The sequence below is a fragment of the Sapajus apella genome, unplaced genomic scaffold, assembly GCF_009761245.1.
Source record: "Sapajus apella isolate SASKATOON/1434 unplaced genomic scaffold, GSC_monkey_1.0 scaffold18, whole genome shotgun sequence".
NCBI classification, from domain to species: Eukaryota; Metazoa; Chordata; class Mammalia; order Primates; family Cebidae; genus Sapajus; species Sapajus apella.
In genome coordinates this window covers 3,699,903-3,707,141 of record NW_022436958.1, presented here as the reverse complement: position 1 = coordinate 3,707,141, position 7,239 = coordinate 3,699,903, and the positions used below count along the sequence as shown (strand labels likewise).

General features: G+C 32.7%; 1 non-coding gene across 1 annotated transcript; it reads right to left on the bottom strand.

Annotated features, from left to right (window-relative positions):
* Positions 1-6,797: 6,797 nt before the first annotated feature.
* Positions 6,798-6,929, bottom strand: LOC116557190. Its single transcript, XR_004271400.1, has one exon. It is a non-coding gene; the product is annotated as a small nucleolar RNA SNORA72 (small nucleolar RNA).
* Between the last annotated feature and the right edge of the window lie 310 nt (positions 6,930-7,239).

Here is a 7,239-nt window from a genome sequence, read left to right as displayed (position 1 = left end):
AAGAGCCTTTTCCTACAACCATTACAAGCGCTAAAAATAAAGAAGTGCTGTTCCAAAGAGTCCACTTGCAGTAATTTTTAAGAAGAAAAATGTTTATATTACAAGGAGAATCATGATATAAAAAATTCAGAAACCTGTTCTCTTCAACTGACTACTATATCCCACTGATTCTACCTCAAAAATCTCTCTCCAGCTGTCTTGCAAGTATAGGCCCTCTATGCTTCCTACTTGGATTATTGCAATGGTTTGTTCCTTGTGCACCCTAGGATTGCCTCTGCACATGTATGTCAGGATATATCACTGAATTTATCCAGCTGTATATGACATATATTTTAATTCCATGTCATTTTTTTTTCTTCTCCCTGCCCATAAATTCCATGAAGGCAGATATGGTTTTGTTCACCAGTGTTTCCCCATCTCCCAGAATGATGCCTTCTAATTACTGCATCCTAGAGGACAAATAAAAAATGTGTCATGTATCCATACCCAATTCCTCTCAGTAAATACTTGTTGAATAAATAAATTAAATAAGTAGAAACTATATTAATCTCAGATTGCAGGGAAGTTTCTTAATAATTGAGTCATGGACCTTTTTTTTTTATCACTTTTCTGCCATTCCCTTTCTTCATTCTTCTCATTGGAGTAGAGACTGATGGCTTGAGATGAAGCAGTTACTAAGGACTATGAGATAAAACTCATTTGTAAGAATCATGAAGCAACTAAGTTGACTAAATTGAAAAATATCAAATTCATGGCTCTAAAAAGTCAAGATACCCTGTCTCATTATGAGATAAAATTAAACTTCTATCTTACTTAAGCCACGATTTTTGTTGGGTTTCTCTTACAGCTAAATTTGTCTTTTTTTTTTTTTTTTTTTTAGAGATGGAATCTCACATGGTAGTCAGGCTGGAGTGCAGTGACGCCATCTTGGCTTTCTGCAACCTGTGCCTCCTGCGTTCAAGCAATTCTCCTTCCTTAGCCTCCCGAGTAGCTGGGACTACAGGCATGCACCTCCACATTTGGCTAAGTTTTGTAGTTTTAGTAGATACAGAATTTCACTACGTTGGCCACTATGGTCTTGATCTCTTGATCTCGTCATCCTCCCACCTTGGCCTCCCAAAGTGCTGGGATTACAGATGTGAGCCACCACCCTCAACACTGAATTTGTCTTTATGGATGGAAATGTAATGTAATACATACATTATTTGGGATGACATGTCCTATCCAAATTCATAGCATTTTAAAATCGTCTTTCCACTGTCATATTTAATTTTATAGTTGTGGTTGCAAACAAGAGGCTTGGTGAGATTAAAATGGCACATGGACATATTTTTTTGGCCAATAAAAATTTAAACACTTACTTTCCTAATATTAAAAGTCAGGAATTACACATCAAATATGGCATTTGGGAGTCCAAATGCATCATAATAACAGTTACAACTGAGTTTAGATGAGGCAGATATTCTGCATTTCATCATATCTTTACACCTCCCATTAATCTTTATTAATCATCATACCTAGCCTGTTTCACACGCTTACATTATATTACTTATTGGATGTATTATGGAAAACACCACAAATAAGCAGCTCTCCTTTGTTCTTTCTTCTATTGAACCAATATTTTTGAACTACGGTACTCCCATTCTAAATAATGGGAATATGGTGGTTACAGGGATCATCAAAGTCCTTACATTTTAGAGAGAGAAGACAGACAATAAGCAAGTAAACAGAAATGCAAACAGATATTTTCTGGTAGTTCTAAGTGTAGTGGAGATAACGAAGAAAATGTGGAGAGAGAGACAGTGACTGATGTTAGAGAATGGGATCCTATGGATTCGATATCAGGAGAACTTCTCTGAGGAGAGGCCATTTGAAATGAGACCTGAGTGACTACCAGGAGTCAGCTATTCAAGATCTGGGGGAAGATTATTTTAGGTAGAGGGAATGGCAAAAACACCTAATCTACAGTAAAACTGAGAAAAAAATCATCTTGCTCAGACAGAAAGATAACTTCTGGTACATAATACAGTACAAGGTGTTGCGAGCCACAGCTACCTAGGAATTCTCCCAGTTTTCCTGGTACTATAAAAATGTCAAAAAGAAATCATCTTCTTGGTCATGTTTGGTGGCTGAGGCCTATGATCCCAACACTGTGCGAGACTGAGCCTGGCAGATGAACTGAGGCTGGCCAACATGGCAAAACCCTATCTACTAAAAATACAAAACTTAGCTGGAAATGGTGGGCACGCCTGAAATCCCAGCTACTCCAGAGGCTGAGGCATGAAAATCACTTGAACCTGGGAGGCAGAGGTTGCATTGAGCAAATTGCTCCATGGCACTCTAGCCTGGGTGACAAAGCAAGACTCTGTCTCAAAACAAGAAAATAAAGAAAAGAACAACATGAAATCCTCTTTTCTCTGTTTAAAACTTTCAATTTCCAAAAAGTATTAAAAAGTTGATTGTGGCTCAGTAATTCCACAAACTGATTAAAGATATTAAGCTTAACTAATGGAGGGTAATGGTGTTCATTAAATGTTAACTGTATAAACACAATAGATTGCTAGGTGTCCATATGCTTCTGTTCAGAGTCTTCTACTTTTCCATTTTATTTTATTCAAAATATGCCGAAAGTTATTAGTTCATGAATCTCATGAAGCAGATGATGCTCATCTCTCAATTAAGCACATGTTTAAAACATACATTCCATTTAAATGCCGGTGTAAAAACTGAAAGCCTTAGTTGACTAATTTAATGACATAAAAACAGCTTTGTGTATAAAACTGAGCAGTCTATGATTATCACATAATCAAACACACACACACACACACACACTCAGAAACACACATAAGTACATTTTCTTTTAAAACTCAAGTTCACTTAGATTGGTGGAAAAGCTCCTTTGTTAAATAGCAATTTAAAATTATTACTTATTAGCTTTTTTTCATCATCTCAACAAATTGATCTTGATTTTTTGCAACTGAAAAAAAATGTTGACTTAAAAAAATTAAACCTTGGCATGAACCTCGGGTCGGGAATGCATATGTGCACAAACAGCCATTCTTAATTAAGGAAACACCATATCACAAACAATCAGAGTTGAGCTCTTTGAAACTTTCCCTCCTATGCCAGTGTAATATTTAACCACCATCAAGTGTTCTGCATTCTGCATACTGTGCCGGTAATTAACCTTATAAACTTATTTTCTGAGCAACTCTCACAGTTGATAAATGTAGGTAAGGGTAAAACTCAGCAAGGTTATTGAATAACAATGAGTGCATCCAGAATGAAAAATAACACACCTTCTTCTGAAATAAGATATGAATAGACTTTACTCTAGTAATTAATGTTGCTGCATTTTGCATGAAGATGGGGTATTTTTCATTTAAAGCCCATGTGTTAATTTTCCTTCATAGATAAGCCAAAAGCCTTGACTCTGTCATCAGACCTTTGGCATCTCCTTCTGTTTCAGTCTTGGGACTCTGCCAATAGGCAGCTCTTCTGTATTTGAACTTCCATGCTGGAGTATGGGAATAGAGAGTCACCAGAATTCACTTTGTTTTCAATCAGATCCAGGTTAAAAGAAGTCACATTAAAACCAAATACTACTCCTTTTAACCAAGCATAAGCCAAACATTCTTCTGAAAGACAAGGAGCCCTACAAATCAGCATTAAGGAAAGCTAAACATAAAAGCTATTACAGGAGAATGATGGTTGGGACCAAGCAGTGCCAAGTGATGACATTTTGCAACAATCTCCCCAAGTCACAGTGATTTGAAATCCTCAAATAACTCTGAAAAATTAATTAAGAGACTTGTGTTCCAGTCCAGCTCTGCACCTGGTTTAGTGGTAAGACCTTAGAATTCTCATTATGTTTCTAAGAATCTTAATTTCTTTATTTGCACAAAGTGGAGATTGGTCCTGAATACTCCTTAGGCCTCATCCAAAAATAAAATTCATATGCCTTTGGAAAGATACAATTGTTTTTTATTTGGGAAATATAAATTACATATTTCCTAAAATGAGAAGCAATTGTGTATGTGAGTAACAGTTTTTAACACAATTTCTGCTTTAACAATCTTTCCATAGCTTGCCACTGTCCAAATGATAAAGGTATTAGCATGGGTCACATGACCCTACAGAATCACGTGTCTATATTTCAGGCTCATCTCCCATCTCTTGCTATTAATCTTCATTTTAAATGACAGGATAACAAAGTATATGTAGTTTTCGGAATATGCGTTTCTATTTCACTCTATTGCCAACACTCTTTTTCACCATCCCCGTTTATCCAATTAATTTCTGTTTGTAATAAAAAGCTCCATTCAAGCAACACTGCTTCTCTAAAGATTATGGTGTGCCAAACATAGTTAATCCCTTTTTCTTCTGTACTATCCTTTTGCCACATACCTCTCTTCTGACATTACATTTATGAGCTATCATATTTAATACAACATGAAACCAAGTTTATGGTATGTTCTTCCTTGAATTACCTAGCACTATGCCTTATAAGTGGGAAAATACTCAGTATGTACAGATAAAATTAAAATCGTTGATCTTAGTGATTTTGAATGATCATTTGTTATATGTGCTGATTTAGTACCATTTACCTTAATAAGCTAGTTTGAGAATATACTTAGGACTTCTATTGGTCAGTTTAGTAAAACATTTTAAAACAGTCAATTATGGTTTGATTTCACAGTATCAGCCATTAGAATAAAAATTGTGACACTTGTAGGGATATTTCTATAATATAATAGAAAGACATCAAATATTTCTTCTGTAGTTTTAAAGTATAAATAAATATAAAAAATTCTTAACACATGACCAGTATTTACAAAATCAAATATATTAAGAAAACAGTTTAAAAACATGTAAGCTATGCTTTTAAATAGCAGCTCAATAGGTTTAGATCCCTTAATTTGTAGAAATCCAAAATATTGGCTTATGATCAATATGACCAGTTACATTTCTCAGTTCTTTTGGGTTTATTTCATATTCGCTGAGAAAAAATCTAATCTCTCAGGAAAACAAACATTATTTCTTCATGTTTTTAAAACTATGTCCTCTTAATAGATACATACATAGATAAATGTATGTCTAAATGGCACATATATGTTTTAAATATTAATATTCAATTGTTAAACATGGACATTCTATTTGTTGGTAAATGTGCTATAATATACTAAATGAAATGAGCCAGATCCCAAAAGAAAAATAATACATAATTTAATATGGCATCTTTACAAGTTGAATACATAGAAACAGAGTTGAATAGTGTCTATCAGGGTGGGGAGAAAGTGGAAATGAGAAGTAACTCAAAGGTTACAAACTTTCAGCCATGAAGGATGAATACATCTAGAGATCTGATGTGCAACATGAGGAATATAGCTAATAATATTGTATTATGTTTAAATTTGCAGAAACTGTAGATTTTAGGTGCTCTCATCACAGAAAAAAAGGTAATGAAATGTGAGGGACATGTTAATTTGTTTGACTATAGTAATCATTTTATAATATATGTACATCAATACATCTTGTAAACTTTAAATGTATATAATAAATTTAAAATGAGAAATCTTTAGATTTGTAATAATGGTTATTGCAAGTCCTTTAAAATTTAACATAAAAAATTCAATGTCTAATATATAATGACCTAGAACATGCTGTAGAAAAAAGAAAATGCCAAGTTCAAAAACATTTATACACTATTTTTGAAAATATAGCAATTAAAAGTGTACCTTGGGCATGGTTGATGTTTAATGTATGTTTTTGAAATAAAAAAGACTATCAGAAATGATTGCTATTGTGATGTGACTTTTTGATTTTGTTTACTTTTATCCACTTAATTTTTACTTTTACTCTCTTTCTCCATTTAAAAAATATGCCCAGGATCAAATCTTACTCTCTCACAGCCATAGATATAATTTCAGAGAAAGCAAAAGAAGTGATGATATTGAGAGAGTAACAAATATTTGTTTTTAATTTTATATTATAGATAAACTAAACATACCTGAATTCACTCTTTTGTGACCAAATGTTTTTCCATTGTTGTGCTTATAATATATAACTATATATATATAGTTTTATATATATATATATATCACTCATCTATATATATATGCTACTTAATAAATGTTGGTCAGTTTCACAATGGATGGATGAATAGATGAAGGAAAGAGTGGATGGTTGCATGATTCAATGAATAGTGGGCATAAATATTTGCTTATATAACTGAGGCACAGGGGTCATCTAGGGAGTGGCTGACAAGGTGGTGACATCTATAGCATACAGAATATGTTAGTTCATAGTATTTCTGGTTTTATTCTTACTTTTTCAACTTTTTTCACATTGTCTTATAATAGCCAAGTTTATAAAACTGGCAGAAAATTGCTAATAACTTACAAAAAGAAACATAACTGCTAGGTAGACAATATTCACAATTTTACATTGCAAGAAATTACCTGGAAAGTCAAAATATAAAGACAAGGTTGCTAATAAAATATAAATTAGTACAAGGGGTATTAAGGTAAATGATTATGTCAAACTATGTAATGTCCAGTGAATACTTCAATATTAGTCTTGCCAAATTTATCTTCTGTTGAAAATGTATTTTCTGGAATAACCAATATTATTCTGAGCAATTCACTTAATTTTTAAATTAGTATCAAATTATCTCTTATTCACTTTAATATGTTGCTGAGACATTCATTAATTGCTATTTTATTTTTTATCTAAAGAATTGAATGTCATCACAAGAAACAGTTAAAAAACATGTTAATTTTTTTTTCTTTTATATGGTTTGTCACCAGTATTTATAAGACAAGACCTAAGGAACAGGCTACATCTGGGTACATATGCATGGTCTTAATATAGGAAATGTTTAGCCTGTTCTGACTATTACAAAATCAGAACATTGAGAATATTCACAGAAAATGTAACTTTTTGAATGTTAGAAAACAACCAAACATTTATTGATACAAGATAGGATACTAATGTCAGAAGAAATGCTTAATTCAATTGATGAGGGGAATATCAACAAAAATAATTATTTGATATCACCTAAATTAAGATGCATCAATTTCAATAGTAGTGCTTTGTGGAGAAGAGTTTACAACCAGGGTAAGTTCTAGATAATTTTTGTTCTTTGGACTAATAATAAAAATAATAACAATTAGGTTGAAGTGAAAAATTATAAATGATATCATATCTTTAAAACTGTTACTTAAATTGTTCTGACAG